Source organism: Sceloporus occidentalis, unplaced genomic scaffold (genome assembly GCF_023333645.1).
Source record: "Sceloporus occidentalis isolate IW3139 unplaced genomic scaffold, rSceOcc1.0.p SCAF_6, whole genome shotgun sequence".
Lineage (NCBI taxonomy): Eukaryota > Metazoa > Chordata > Lepidosauria > Squamata > Phrynosomatidae > Sceloporus > Sceloporus occidentalis.
Genome location: NW_028316986.1, coordinates 53,403,407 through 53,419,405, shown reverse-complemented (window position 1 = coordinate 53,419,405; position 15,999 = coordinate 53,403,407). Strand labels below are relative to the sequence as shown.

The following is a 15,999-nucleotide window of genomic DNA, read 5'->3' as shown; positions in this document are numbered from 1 at the left end:
TGGGAGGTCTTGAAGATGTCTCATCTACAGGGTTGCCTTGAGTTAAGGCTAACTTGAGGGCAGTCAACAACAACAATATTATATTATCAAGGACAAATATAGGCCTGTTACAGACAGCCAAAATAAAGCTGCTTCGAGTCACAGTGGAGGTATGGTGTTTCAATGATGCATGCATCCTAAGAGTCCAGAAGTTGCACCAAAGCCATGCTCCAGCCCTAAAGACTGGAGCGTGGCTTTGGTGAGGCTTCTGGACTCTTAGGACACATGCATCATTGAAACACCATACCTCCACTGTGACTCGAAGCAGCTTTATTTTGGCTGTCTGTAACAGGCCATACATTTTTTAAAAAAAATAGTATCTGAGTTATTGGACCAAAGGATCTCTTGAATAATTAGCACAGAAGCATGATTACAATATTGTATCAGAAGTAAAAGTCCTTCTCTGCAGTTGAATTATAGACCCGTTACAAATGGGTGTAAAGTACGTCCTGGGGATGTACTAGGGTTAGGCAAAGTGCGTGCCTTACGCACACACCTAACCCTAGTACGTCCCCAGGATGTACAAAATGGCAGCACCCGTTCCACACGGGGGCCGCCATTATGACGTCATGAACACTCTGCCTCCAAATGGGGCGGTGCAGACATGATGGCTCTGCGCCACGCGAGGGCGCATAGAGCGCCCTTTCTGCGGCACACGAAAGAGCTCTGAAACAGAGCTCCTTCCACGGTTTGCGTCGCTGGCGCAACCTTTAGTTGGCTGTGCCAACAACGCAAAGGAGAAAGGGGCCGAGCAGCCCCTTTCTCTTCCTCCCTGCCACCCCAAGGACACCCCTTTCCAGGCCGCAGGGAAGCAGCCTTTTGCTGCTTCCCCGCGGCCTGAAAAGCGGCGGATCAGGGCCTCGGAGGCTGCCGTTCTGGCAGCTGAGGCCCCTATCTGGCAGAGAAAGGAGCACCTACAGGCCGCCCCAAACGGTCGGTCTGTAACGCACCATAGTTCAGCAGGTTGATTACTGAAACAAACACTGAGGCAGTCATCCATATTCAGTTTCCTTGGGGCCAGGGGATGTGTTCAATAATGGGACAGTTTTCAGAGTGAAATAAAATTAAGAAATTGTTGTAGGACAGAACCAACCAACATACAAACACAAACACATAACCCTAGGATGTTCGGTATTAGTGGATTGCTGCCACAGTTTGCTGTTTTGTTTTTGTCTGTCTTGTAATGGTGTGTATGTGTTATGTTGTTTAATTTGTTGGTTTTAATTATAAGTGATTTAATAACTTTTTAAGGGGGGGAGAGGGAAGTTTTTGTCTATATTGTATTGTATTTTATTATTGTTAGCCGCCCCGATTGACCTCAAAGGGGCGGGATATAAATAAAAATTTTATTATTATTATTATTATTATTATTATTATTATTAGACATCAAATGAGATGGCTGTTATTCATGAAAATTGGCTTCCTTTACCCTTCTTCCCCTTCAAACACACACATTACTACCACAAGTCCTTTGGAATAGATGTGAGACTATGAGAAAGAGAAGAAATCTGTTCCAACAGAAGTATCTATTCCACTGGTGGAGAGAGACCACTGAAGGGTTGCAAGGTTGTTCTCTGTGATAGAAAAGCCTGAGCATGTGCCTCAGCAACATCTGGATATATTATCGACAGACGGAGAAGATGCCTCCACATTCTTAGATGTACTAAACATCACTTTGTGCTTACAACAAAAGCTACATATAAATGCTCTCTCTTACAAATGTGAACATGACTCTGCTAAAAGCATAGATCATTTATGTTGCCAAATTGGATAAAATGGCAGTGTCCTGTGAATAAGACATGTTGAAAGAACAGGTCAGAGATATACTGGTTATTACAGGCATCATGATCACTAGGATTCCAGATGAGAGTACTTAGGAAGCTGGCATTAACACTACTAGAAGCAATAAACAGGTAATGGTCACAATCAGACTCTACTTTGTCTTCTGCACTGTGCGCTGAATGCTGGATTTTTGCCAGGTTGATATTTTTCACTGGTACCTACCACGTTTCATTGTTGCCATTGATCCCACAAATGTTCCTGTGTGATGACATTTCCAGATTGTAATACTTATGTTGGCTGAGAAGAATATTACCAATTTTCTTTTCATCCACAGCAAGAAGGTGTCTCAGCTTACTGAGATACAATGAACACATTGTCAACAGAAATCCACCAAACAGTGATACCTCTATTGGCCAACCAAAATGCACAATATACTTGTTGCAAGCTTTCAAAGCTCCATTTGCTTCTTCATCAGACAAGATGTTACATACCAAACAGGAGAAAAATTGGAGATAGCAGAGCTAACATTTGTATTTCATGCAAAAAGTATTGTGTAAAAATGTGTTTCATGCACACAAAGGATGTCTTTGCAAACCTGCTGCAAAAATGCAAATAATCTATTAAAATGCACATAAACCTTCAATCTCAGTAGGGGAAAACAACTTTTGAAATTTTTCACTCCTGTATGCAATAATGATATAAGAGACAAAGACCTATCTCTGTGACGATAGTTTTATCCCATGAAGTACACAGAAATCCACATGACTGTGAAATACTCTGCTGAAATACTTTACTGAAACTAAAGAACTATAAAAGGAGGTTGCACGCATTATTCAGATTAACCATATACTTAAATTTCAGCAAAAGTTTTTCATAAAACCACGTGACAAGACAACAAACTACTTACTGATCTGCACATCTGCCACTTGGGCAAAGAATGAGAAAGAAGCCTACATTTGAGAAAAGTAGTGTACACTGTTCAAGAAGGTTCTAGAGTATCCAAACTGAGTGACGAGAATGGCACTGCAAATAAAGAACACTGTGGCCTGGATCCTACAGTTCATTGTGACTAGAGTAGACACACTGAATCAATGGGATTTACTAATCTATAGAATCACCATGTAACAATTGATTGAAGGAGTATACTTTAACTGAGACTAGGATCCAGGCCTCTATCCTCATGAAAAAAGTCACTAGAAAGGTAACACTGGTTGCTGCTAAACTAAAGAAGTTTAATTTTGCCAAGGCATTTTTCCCTCAGATGTCTTTGGGACTGGAAACAAAATAGAGGCTCTGTATTAAGAATGGATGAGTCTGTCTGTTTCTGGTCTCTACCAGTTTCACAGGTTTAAGTAATGAATTTGTTGTATTCCATTTCCACATCAGTCTGGGACTTTTTAAAAACACACGAACACACCCACATTAAAATGCATATTTATTTTCATATAGAACTTTCTCTAATACATGAATTTTCAAAACCAGTTTTCCTAATATATGCATTTTTATGCAGGTTTTGGCCCAAAAACCACATTGCAAAATTCAGAGAAATGAACAATCCAGAGTATAATTGCACTGCTGTCTGCATATTTGTCCAGGAAGTGTAAATTAGATTTGTTTGCATAAAATGCAGACTGGCTTAAGGGATGTAGAATCAATCACATGAGACTCAGGCCTCTCCTCCATCAGAGGAGAATACCTCCCAGTCACTGCCACCCGCAGCAATCCCCTGCCTGTACCTCTTGGTAGGGCTATAGTTTCCTATAAGAGCAAATAATATTTGCAGAAGTAATAGACAAAAGTTGGAAAGGGACATCACAAAATAGTGTTATTTGCTTGTCACACTGTCTGCACCACTGGGATTTACCAAGTTTAACTATCGCAATCCACATCTAAGCAATTCCAGGGATTGAAATTTGATGAGGGCAGTTCTCTAACAGAGATCTCCAGTCACTCACAAAGCTGTATTTCCAGAATTGCCTGCAGATATGAAATTTCTCTTCCATTTTAAGTCATTGACAAGTGACTGTGAGGTATACAGGTGTGTGTGTACTGTATGTGTGTAAAGGGTATCATCAATGAGCATACACAACATGAACCTCACAATAATATACAGCTGTAGTTGCCAGACCTATAACTGGAGAGCATTCCTGTAACTTTAAACGTTTTGTAGCAGAGAGATTTTCAACAAATGTTCTTGTTACACAACCAGGTAATAAGCAGCTCCTGCTGAAGTTCCCTCTTCTATACAATCATTAAAGGTACAGTTTTCTAATCTTTATTTATTATCTTAAAAATAATAAACAAACAAACATTAATACTAGTAACAAAATCACATTTACCACACCCACATAGATCCATCAGTAGAGAACATCATATATATTCCACAAACATTATGCACATTAATAACAATTGCACATAACAAATAAACTGCTTAGCAATAATGACTTATTCATTCATTCCACATTCGTTACTTTTACAGCCCTGATACATTTTCCCTTAATTACTTCTATTTACTAAAGATTATCTTAAACTGAAATTGTAATTACATGCCCATTTAAACTGTACAAGTTTACTTTCCTCTTTTAACCCCTTAACCTTATTTTCTCCATCCATATGAATCTATCTTCAAACACTTTCTGTCTTATATCTTTCAGTTTATCAGTTTTCACTCAAGTAACCCTATATATAACCTCTTCTATACCTTTGTCTTGCAGTTCCTCCTTTACGCCTTCATCCTATTAACTTTCATAATTTCTTTCCAAAGCTGGTTACCCATTTTAATGATTAGGAACACAGAAAAATGACAAAGGTCACTTCATGAAGCTGTGTCTGCTGAGTTTAATATACCCAAATCCAGTGCAACAGAGTTGCTCTGCAGTCTTCTACCCCACACTAGATTCCTGGTCCTTTCCCCCCTTTTGTGTTGTTCTCACTTGTCCCATAGAGTTTGAAATCAGGTAATAGCCTCTTTTGTACTTATTTATGCAAGTTTCCATTAGGGTCTCATTAGGGCATCAATGACACTTGTAGTTTGGGTATTGCATTAATTAATAGGAGCATGAGGCACTAGTGCAACGCATTACTCTGTCCTCTGCCGCAGAGGTTTTTTCCTTCTTTCCTTCTTTTTTTTTTTTAAACAAACCAGATCAAAGAGTTCCTCCTGTGCTCTGCACAGATGGCTTTAGAGAATCCATTCCAAGGACAATAGAAATAAGAACTCTAATAACCTTCTACCATGGAGACCTGCCAGCTCCAGAAAGCAGCCAGTCTGGTGACCATTAAAGGGGATGCCTCTTTGGTTTCCTTTCCACTCTAATTACCCTTAACTGGCTGCTGCACCTGGAAGCAGAACATCAAGTGCTCTCCAAGGATCACCATGTCAGAGCGGCTTGCACTCAAAGAAGGAAGGCTGCCACATTTTTTTTCCTTTCCCAGCACTGAAACACAATAGCCTTTCTGATCAAGAGATACTTTGCAGAAACCATGCATTGTTCACTGGACCTAAGCTTCCTAAGCATACATACACACACCTCCAGAACCTTCTTCCAATTCCCCATAGAGTAGTCATTTCTCTCTGTCTCTGTCTCTGTCTCTGTCTCTCTCTCACACACACACACACACACACCTCTTCCCATATACTTTTTCAATGTACTTTTTCTGTCACCCCTTAACATAGAAAAGTTATGCTTTTAGTCTACAAAAAGGGTCCCCAGCCAGCATGGCTCCAAAAGAATGAAAGAGTGACTTTTCTAATCTTTGATTATTATACCAAATAGAGTTTCCATACCTCTCCAGCAATTGGTCATTTTTCCCTCTTCCCCTCACTAAAGAATATCTGAAGACAGATGGATCTCAAGATGGAATTGGAGTTAATGGAAGTGAAATGTTATTGCCTGTCTTTTATTGCTCTTTGTCCCGAGTCCTCCCATGGCCAAGAAGCAGAATGGCCTCTTTCTGCATTGAAATCCTTCAATACCATCTTAACTGACATCATCCCGAACAGAATGTAAACCTGTGACTCGAACATAGTCACCATTTTTCTCCTGTATAATTTTTAACATCTTTGCCCAATGAAGAAACCAGTGAAGCTTTGAAAGCTTGCATCATGTATTTTATGCTTTGGAGTTAGCCCAATAAAGGTATTGCTGCTTGATTTTGGAGTTTGTTGTATTTTATGACCAATGCAGCAACCTCTGAATATATATATATTTCTGAAGATAGGAGAAACCCAGGCTCAGCCATCTTCCCACACTTTGCAACAGAGATAACCTTTCCAAGAAACAGCAAAATGTAGGGCTGTAGCTCCATGAGTAGGACATATGATTTGCTTATGAAAGGTCCCAAGTTCCATCCCTGTCATTTCCAGGTCGGTGCAGGAAAAACTCCCTGTCTAAAACCCTGAGAATATTGCTGAGAATGGGAAGTGTGCAGCCTGGAAGCCCATACCCTCCAGCTGTCCCAATTTGACAGGGATAATGTCAATTCATCTTCAATCATCTTGCTTTTTTAATTTTGCTTTTAAAATGTCCTGTTTTCTCTCACCTCCTCCTACTTTCCTCCTTTGTCCTCAGGTTCCTTCTGTTGCTGCAAACTGAATTCTAAGTGTAAAAGTAGTTTGTACTCAACACAGCTGGGGAAAGAAGGCAGGAGGGAATCTTGCCCTTCCCTATAGATTCAAACAAAAGCAAACTGCTACAGCCTCTCCTAGCTTCTGTGTTTTTTCTCATTAATAACGTCTGCTATCTAGACCACATATGTCCCAATTTTCCTCTGTGAAATGTTAGAGGGAATGTCTATGGAAGTCCCATGTGACCTTTGGAATGGTCCTGCACTTCCTAGGCTTCCCCTACACTCCCTTTGATCTTCAAATCTTTTCCATGTTTTTGGGCTGAAAAATCACTTGTAACACTGTCCAAAACAAAAGAAAAATTCAGACCAAAATAACAAAACAAACAAATAAACAAACAAACACACACACACACAACCATCCTGTTAACCAAACTGACAGAAGTGGTAGACCTTCACTTTCTGTTTCAGCTAATGCCTAGTGGTGCAGCCCATTGAGAACAAAGAGATCCTAAAAATGAGCCTCCTGCCCTTTGAACATGTCCACCTCTGGCATAAACAATGATGACTTGATTGAGATGTTACGTACAATAGTGATTTGGGTGAATGAAATGCCTACAAAAGACAAAGGGAACCAGGGAGCTGGGCCCCCGCATCAATTCCAGAAACAGCCCAGTCCCCTTTGTCCATGCAAACAAGGTCTACAGTTACGATGCCTTCTTTGCGTTTCAATAGATTGAGTTTGGCAATGCTGCCAGTCCAAAAGCAGCCCACCATGAACCCAGACCTAATTCCTTTCAGACGGAAGGAAGAGGGTAGCTTCGAGCATCCCCCTGTCTGTGTTCCCTGCTGTTGTAACCAAGGCCAGCATCTCATTGGCAGTGAGCCCAATTCAGAACTAGGCTTGCAAAAATTATAAATTTTCTTGTCCTTGGCAAATAAGGTTGCCTTGATATACAGAGACACCTGTTGAGAAAATGGTCAATCACCATGAGATTTTTCATATTTCAGGATTTGCTTGCAAAAAACCAAACAAAAAACAAATGCTTAAAATCATTAGAAATAGCAGAGGGACCTCATAATCTCATCTAGCAGGGAATAAGATCTTGAAATCTTTCAGTGTTGTGTTCAGGAACAAAATAAGAAGATTTAAATTCCTATGGATGAATCAGCTTTTCTCTGCAGTTGGAAAATGGGGCAGGAGTTTACTAGAATAAGAGAGCCCAAGAGGTGCAGTGATTTGAGTATTGGACTATGACACTGGAGAACAGGGTTAAAATCCCCTCTCAGCCACAGGAACCCACTCCATGACTCTTGGCAAGTCATACTCTCTCAGCATCAGAGGAAGGCAATGGCAAATCTTCAGTAAATAAATATTGACAAGAAAACCCTATGTTTACCAAAGGGTCACCATAAGTCAGAGTGAAGGTTCATAACAGCAGGCCAGTGTAATTATTTATTTAATTAATGTATATTCTTCCTTTCTCCCAATATGGGACTCAAAGCAGTTCACAGTGTTGTTGTGTGCCTTCGAGTCATTTTTAACTTATGGCAACCTTAAGGCGAACCTATCACAATATAGATTTTTAAAAATACATCTATGCTATGAATGCTTGGAAAAGGCTTGGGGAGAGTGAGGAAAAAGTCTCTTCTTCTTCCAAAAGCCTTTCTCTTTCAGTGCCATCACAGTACAAGATGCTTGCTTATGTATGCCTTCAGCTCCAGAAGCAGTGTGGGAGCCCAACTGCAGAGGCTCTGGAGCATTTGCTGCAATAGCACTACTATTAATCTAATGCTAGGTCCCTATTTTCCCCAGTCAATCCAAGAAAAAAAGTTCCAGAGGACATGACATTTTCCGGCCTCCCAATTCCATCTTTGTGTCCTATTAAATCATTTGTGCCAAGAGAGGTATCATGTTTACTTTTTGCTTCAGGCCGGCGCCACTCTTCAAAAGTGTTCTAAACAAACATAAAGGTCGAATGCACTCAGCCCATCCTGGCATGCTACAGTGTATGTTATATGCTCAAGGCGATTGTTCAGTTCCCAGCAAAAGAGCTGTTGCTTGCTTCACACCAAAGCACTGGCTGTGGATTGCCATACTTGTGTCAACATTTCAAAGGTGAGTTGAGTTGAGATGGAGCAATAATCTCTCCTCAGTATTCATGGTGGAGAAATACATTACATGTGACTTCACCTATCACAATGAATGTCATAATTACACCTGGCCACTTAGGCAGAGGGAAATGCTTGCCTCAAGCAGCAGATCCTGGAAGGCAACATTAGGATGTTGGAGGAGGAATTATATGCCCCTAAACTAAATAGGCTCTTGCCTCCAGGTACAGTGGGAGACACTGCCCAACCACCACTGTGGGAAGATTCCATTGGCACTTCAATAGTTTTTCCTCCATGGAATGGGAGTAGGGTTTTCAGTTCAGGATTATTCCAAGCCCTGAAGTTTCTGGGCCAAAACATGAAACATTAAGCATCATGCCAGACAAATCTGATCTCTTTCTTTGATAAAATTACCAGCTTGGTAGATGAAGGGAATGCTGTGGATATAGTATATCTTGATTTCAGTAAGGCCTTTGGCAAGGTTTCCCATGACATTCTTGCAAACAAGCTTGTAGAATGTGGGCTAGACAAGGCAACTGTTACATGGATTTGTAATTGGTTGACCGGCCGAACCCAAAGGGTGCTCAACAATGGCTCCTTATCATCCTGGAGAGAAGTGACCAGTGGGGTCCCACAGGGCTCTGTCCTGGGGCCAGTGCTGTTCAACGTCTTCATCAATGATCTGGATGACAGAATTGGGGGCATACTTATCAAATTTGCAGATGACACCAAATTAGGAGGAATAGCTAATACTCCAGAGGACAGGATCAAAATTCAAAATGACCTGAATAGACTAGAAAGCTGGGCCAAAGCTAATAAAATGAAATTCAACACAGAGAAATGTAAGGTACTGCACTTAGGGCAGAAAAGTAAAATGCACAGATATAGGATGGAGGACACCTGGCTGAATGAGACTACATGTGAAAGGAGTCCAAGTAGAGCACAAGTTGAACATGAGTCAACAGTGTGATGCGGCAGCTAAAAAGGCCAATGCAATTTTAGGCTGTATCAATAAAAGTATAGTGTCTAGATCAAGGGAAGTAATAGTGCCACTCTATTCTGCTTTGGTCAGGCCCCACCTGGAATATTGTGTACAGTTCTGGGCCCCACAATTCAAAAAGGACATTGAGAAACTGGAGCATGTCTAAAGGAGGGCGACTAAAATGGTGAAGGGTCTGGAAACTATGTCCTATGAGGAACGACTTAGAGAGCTGGGGATGTTTAGCCTGAAAAAAAGGTTAAGAGGTGATATGATAGCCCTATTTAAATATTTGAAGGGATGTCATATTCAGGAGGGAGCAAGCTTGTTTTCTGCTGCTCCAGAGAACAGGACCCGGAACAATGGATGCAAGCTACTGGAAAAGAGATTCCACCTCAACATTAGGAGTAACATCCTGACAGTAAGGGCTGTTCGACAGTGGAACAGACTCCTTCCTCGGAATGTGGTGGAGTCTCCTTCTTTGGAGGTCTTTAAGCAGAGGCTGGATGGCCATCTGTCAGGTATGCTTTGACGAGATTTCCTGCATGGCAGGGGGTTGGACTGGATGGCCCTTGTGGTCTCTTCCAACTCTACGATTCTATGATTCTATGCATTAAGTACCAACCAAAGGTGCGCACAGTTTGTAATTCAAACACACACAGAGAGAACATATTATCCTGTTTGGAAATTAAAACAGAAATCTTACAGTAGCTGAGGGGGTTGTTCCCAGAGCAAGAGGAAATGAACTGATTATTCCTTCACACTTACTTAGGGAGTTGAACTGTGATAATGAATACTTAATCTAGCCTATTTGCTTCTAACCAGAGGTGGATGCAGAGCAGAGGGTGAATCCTGGTGTTACAACTATAAGGAGAGAAGAAGGAAATTTTTTGTTGCTAACTGCCCTCAAATCAACTTCAGCTCATGGTGACTCTCTGGATGAGACATATTCAAGACCCCTGTCCTCAACTGCTCTGCTTAGGTCCAGAAGCCCAAGCCCATGTCCTCCCTGATCAAGTCCAGCTATCTGGCATGTGGCCTTCCTCTCTTTCTACTGCCTTCCACCTTTCCTAGCATCATTGTTTTCTCTAATGATTCATTCTTTTTCTCATGATATGGCCAAAGTATGACAGCCTCAATTTAGTCCTCTTGGTTTCCAGAGAGAGTTCAGGCTTGATCTATTCTAGAACCCATTTGTTTGACTTCTTGGCTCTTCACAGTATTGTAAGTGTTTTCCCCCAGCACTGCATCTCAAATGCAATTAATTAATGCAATGGTTCTGTAATTTCTGCAATCTTTTGTGTCTCCTTTTTTATGGATGGGAATATATATTGATCGTTTTCAGTCTGTGGGCCACTGCTCCCCCCTCCCCCATTTGTTGACAGCTTGACTCTGACCTGAAACATATGGGCCAAATAAGGTGGCTTCTGGTGCTATGGAGGTGTGGTGTTTAGATGACGCACACCCACAAAGCAGCTGGAAACCATGCCAAGGCCACTCCAAGGCAGGAAAGGCTGGCCTAAAAAGGAGTTAATTTAGATCAACTGGACGGCGTGGTTTGGGACTGTGGCGGTGGCCCACTTTGGGAGTGGGCCATGTGGTTCTGGTGCAATTGGGGTTGCAGTGGCCGCTGGCCACGCCTTCCAGAACATGTGCTTTGGCTCTCTGTCTATTTTAGCAGTTCTATTGGTATGTCAGCTGTCCTTGGTGATTTGTACTTTCCAATTGCTTTGAGTGTGACTTTCACTTGACTCTCCAAAATTTCCAAATTCATTTTCATATGTTTTTTCTTCCCATGTCTCATTTGGCCTTTCACATTTTTATATAGCTGTACTTTGTGTTGTCTCCATCATTTTTTTTTTATTTCATCATTATTGTATATTATGTTCCTTTTTCCATCATAAAGCATCCCCACCCCTGGTTTAAATTTCCCTTTCAATTCTCAGGTCTTGTGGAAGAGGTCTCTTGTTCTTCCTTTTCTGTTGTCAGCTTCTGTTTCTCTGCATTGATTGTTGTAGTAATTTGTTGTAGGAATAAGGAAGGTAACCAAGTAAATACATAAACTCTCTGGAGAGGTTTTGGAAGTTGTAGCAACAAATCAATTAAGCCTTTCAAATTGTAACAAGCTGCTCTTTAATAGCTGAGTCTGAGATTTGGACGCATTCCTTCTCTCGTGCCAGAATCGGAGCCCACAAAACTGGAGAATCTGCATCCTTGTCTCCTGCCTGGAGATGAATGGGAGGAGATGCTATCTTATTCTTCTCAAGCAGCAAAATATCTTGGGTTAACACTTCATAATGTGTCACATTAAATTCCTTGCTTGTGGGAGGCTTATTCTACCAGTAATTACACTGCCAAATATAGTGAACTGAAAGTTCTTTTAATTCTCACACACATTTGATTTCGCCCAGAAATGATTTTGTCATCCAGAATTTAAAATTAGATTCTGTGCATACCAGCTCCCCATCTTGCAACTGTCTAGGAGTTTATCCACAGTACATAATTATACTGCAGTTGTTTGAAACCACTTAATCTCTCATGGAGGCATCCAATGGAATCTTTCAGTTTTTAAGATGTCACTGCATGTTGCTTACATCATGAGTGACATGCGCGCACCATCCTAAAAAGAAACCAGTTTTTCCAGGTTCTTTTGGGGGCGGAGGGACACCGGGCAGTTTGGCTGCTGTGGTGTCCCTCCACAGGCAAACAGGCTGCTGCCAGCCCACCCTTTGGGGGCAGTCTGTACCAGGCCTAAGATACAGAGAAATCTCTCTGCACTCTGGTGCTGTAGTTCAGGAATGTGCAGCAGAGCTCTCTGTCAGAGTATTGTAAAAAACTAACTGAGTAACAAGTCCCAGGATCCTATAGGACAGTGGCTTCCAACTTGGGGGTCAGAACCCCTTTGGGGGTCGAATGACAGTTTCACAGGGGTCGCCAGGGACCCCTCTCAGAGCACCAATTCCCAAACAAAGGGCCTCCAAGCTAGACCCATTAAAGCAGCAGCACCTCCAGGCCCCTCAGGTGCTTAGCAATTGCCCTTCCTCTCTCAGTTTCCTTCCTCTCTCAGGAACATAGAGCTCTGCAAAAAAGAGGAGAGAGCACAGCCAAAGAGTTCCAGTTTCACTTTGAACCACTACCCCTCTGCCCCTGTATAATGGAGATTTTTAGACAGGTTTCTCCAGAGGGGGTTGGCCATTGGCATCCTCTGAGGCTGAGAGAGTGTGGCTTTGTGCCCAAGGCTCAAGGCAAACCTAACCTGGGGCTTTCTGGACAGGTTTCTTCAGAGGGGGTTGGCCATTGCCATCCTCTGAGGCTGAGAGAGTGTGGCTCCATGCCCAAGGCTCAAGGTTTTTGTGATTAATCACTATGCTTTACTTATGTTCAATTTGTAACAATAAAAAATACAATTCATATCAATAGCAAAATTAAAGTTATGAAGTAGCAACAAAGATAATTTTATGGTTGGGGGTCACCACAACGTAAGGAACTGTATTAAAGGGTAGCAGCATTAGAAAGGTTGGGAATAACTGCTATAGGACATAGCCATGGAAGTTAGACTGGTATCAAATTGTTATGATTGTACAGTATAGATACACCCCCTTGAGCAAAGGTTGTTCAATCATTGTGAAGTCTAAGGCTTTCATGGCCGGCATCCATAGTTTTTTTCCGGATTTTTCAGGCTATGTGACCATGTTCTAGAAGAGTTTATTCCTGTCATTTCACCGGCATCTGTGGCTGGCATCTTTGCCTGTCAACAAGACTCATTCATTGGTGGGAAACTTTGAGAATGTCAAAGGCAACTGGTCTGTAAGTGCATGCATGGAATTTATTTTACATTAAGCCCTTACACTTACTGATAATAGCTTATTAGCGCTGAGAGCTATGGGCCCCTTCAAACATTCCCCTCACATAGTTTGCAACCATTTAAGGGGAGAATAAGGACTGCAACTGCTAGATACACCTCTGTTGTTGTGCTCATATAGCAGAATTTTCCTTTAAAAAAATATTACAGACTTCTAGAGCTCCCCTCCAGCCAATGTAGCCAGTGTGGATTCTGGGAGATCTACTCTCCCAAAGATGAACTTTTCCAAGATTTGGAATGCATGCCCAGCAAGTGACAGCAAAGGGATACGTTAAGGGTCAGAAAATTGGCTCCTGGTCCCACCAAAATTTCATACCATCTTAAGACACAGGTGACCCCTCCCCCAGGGTAGCCCTTTGCCCTCTGTGCTCCTTTGCCCCTTCCTCCTCCACATCTGCTTTAATCCATGACAATGATGACCAAATTCCTACTGCAGCCCTCCACCTAATGTATCACAAGCTGGCAGGTTCTTCAGACCTACTGTTGTTCATTCCACAGCCTTGCTGTACCCAGCAGAAGCAAAAAATAAATGGGCATCTTCCTTTCCCTTCTCCCAGGGACTGTGTTTCCCTCTCCTTTCACTGTTCCACAATGCTAAAGAGAATATCACATGAGCCATAGGGCCAGTTGGAAAGCTGGCAGGGGCCCTGGAATACAAGCACAGGCTCTGGCAGCAAAAATAGGATCACCAAGGAGGGAAAGAGGTGACGTCTTTCCACTTGGGGCTTATTTTTAGACTGTTTATCAAGGGGATTTGCTACTCTTGGCATTGATGGCCTGAGGCTATTTGGGGAGCAGATGTTGCAGCAAATGTTTGTAGAGGTGAGCCAGCATTGGCTTGGCTTTCTTTTTCCCTTCCCTTCTTTATTTCTCTCTGCTCTTTCTGACTACTGGCTAGTCATTCTGAAATATCCAAAGAGACTTGCCTCTTAACTTTTTCTTTCACTGTATTTATTTTTGTGTATTCACCACAGAGAGACAGTGACAAAGACTTAACTGGGGAAACAATGGATGTATCCACACTGCAGAAATAAAGCAGTTTGATACCATTTTAATGACCATGACTCTGTAATACAGAATCCTGGGATTTGTATTTTGATGAGGCACCAGACCTCTGTGACAGACCAGGCTTAATAACTCACCAAACTCCAAATCCCAGGATTCCATAGCATTGAGTCATAACAAAGTGGTGTCAAACTGCTTTATTTCTGCAGTATGGAAGAGCAGGACATCTCTGAATCAAAGAACATTCTATTAGTTAGTGGAATTTCCTATTAAGAAGCATAGTGAGGCAGAAATGGAATACAGTGGGCCCTTGGTATCCACTGGGGCTTGGTTCCAAGACCCCCGTGGATACCAAAATCCATGGATGCTCAAGTTCCATCAACTACAATGGCATAGTAAAATGGTGTCCCTAATAGAAAATGGCAAAATCAAGGTTTGCTTTTGGAACTTATATATTTTTGAATATTTTCAAGCTGTGGTTAGTTGAATCTGTAGATAAAAAGAAATTCATGAATATGAAGTGCTGTCTGTATACCCTGTATATCAATTTGGAAGGGCAGTCTCTCCAACTATTACTTTTACCCTTTGTCCCTGGCTTATTTCAATTGCAGCAAACACTTCAAAGTGCAGAAGCAGTGTGCACTCAATTGACCCAGCAGGAGGGACAAGAAAGAAAGAGGCAGAGTCTTGCCTTTCCCAACAGACTAAGGCAAAAACAAACTGCTGGAGCCTCACCTAGCTAGTATGCTCTTTGTCATTAATACCTTTTGTCATCTTGACCACACTTAGATGTTGCTTGGCTAGATGTGTCCTGTTTTTCATCTGTGAAATACTGGGGAGTACGAAGAAAGCATCTCTGTTTCCAAGCATAACTTCAGAGATCTAGATAAGATTAAATAAAACTAGGACTGTGATTATTGGGTAAGTGAGTATCTGATAGTGAGTGTCCTTAGGTTGCACAGACTCCATTGGGAGTAAAAAACCCACTAAACACAACCCAGTCCCACGCTGGGACTTGCTTCTGAGTAAACACACATCAAGAAGTGTAGTACACCTACAATTGTATGCATGGTTGCCTGTTAATAAGCCCCGTCAAACACATTGGACTTGCTTTTGAGTAAACGTTCATGGAGAGGTTGCAGAAGCATGATTACAACACTGAGAATCTATCCAGGTATCTTTCAGCAATGAAAAAAGAGAACAGTGAAAGATTGCTGGAGAGTTGTAGATTTTGACAATCAAAACTTGAACACATCATCACTCTATTCTAGAACTCCCAGAGTTCTTCAATATGATTGTGCTGGCTAGAAAATTCCAAAAAATCAGTTTTCTGGGAATAAAAAGGAATCCAAAAGTAAGATTTTCAAAAAGTAAACTCTCCTATCATAACACTGGACTTTTTTTACATATTTCTAACAGTTGCCTCTAACAAAAGAGCAGACCTGCTTTATTGTTTATTAACCATTATTTATTTCTATGTCTCAATTCCTGAACAAAAAGTGACTAACAGACATTAAACTGTAAGGTGTTAACCTAATTTTTAAAAAAGAAAAGTGTATGGTAATATATTTTTATTGCATTCATTTTTATTGCATTTGACAGTCAGAACACTGGGCAGAATCACATTGTGTATAATACAGTAGTAAGTAGTAAG

General features: G+C 41.5%; 1 long non-coding RNA gene across 1 annotated transcript in view; it reads right to left on the bottom strand.

Annotated features, from left to right (window-relative positions):
* The window catches only part of LOC149310748 (uncharacterized), a 126,401-nt gene that overhangs the window by 55,622 nt on the left and 54,780 nt on the right, over nucleotides 1–15,999 (bottom strand). The window lies entirely within an intron of this gene.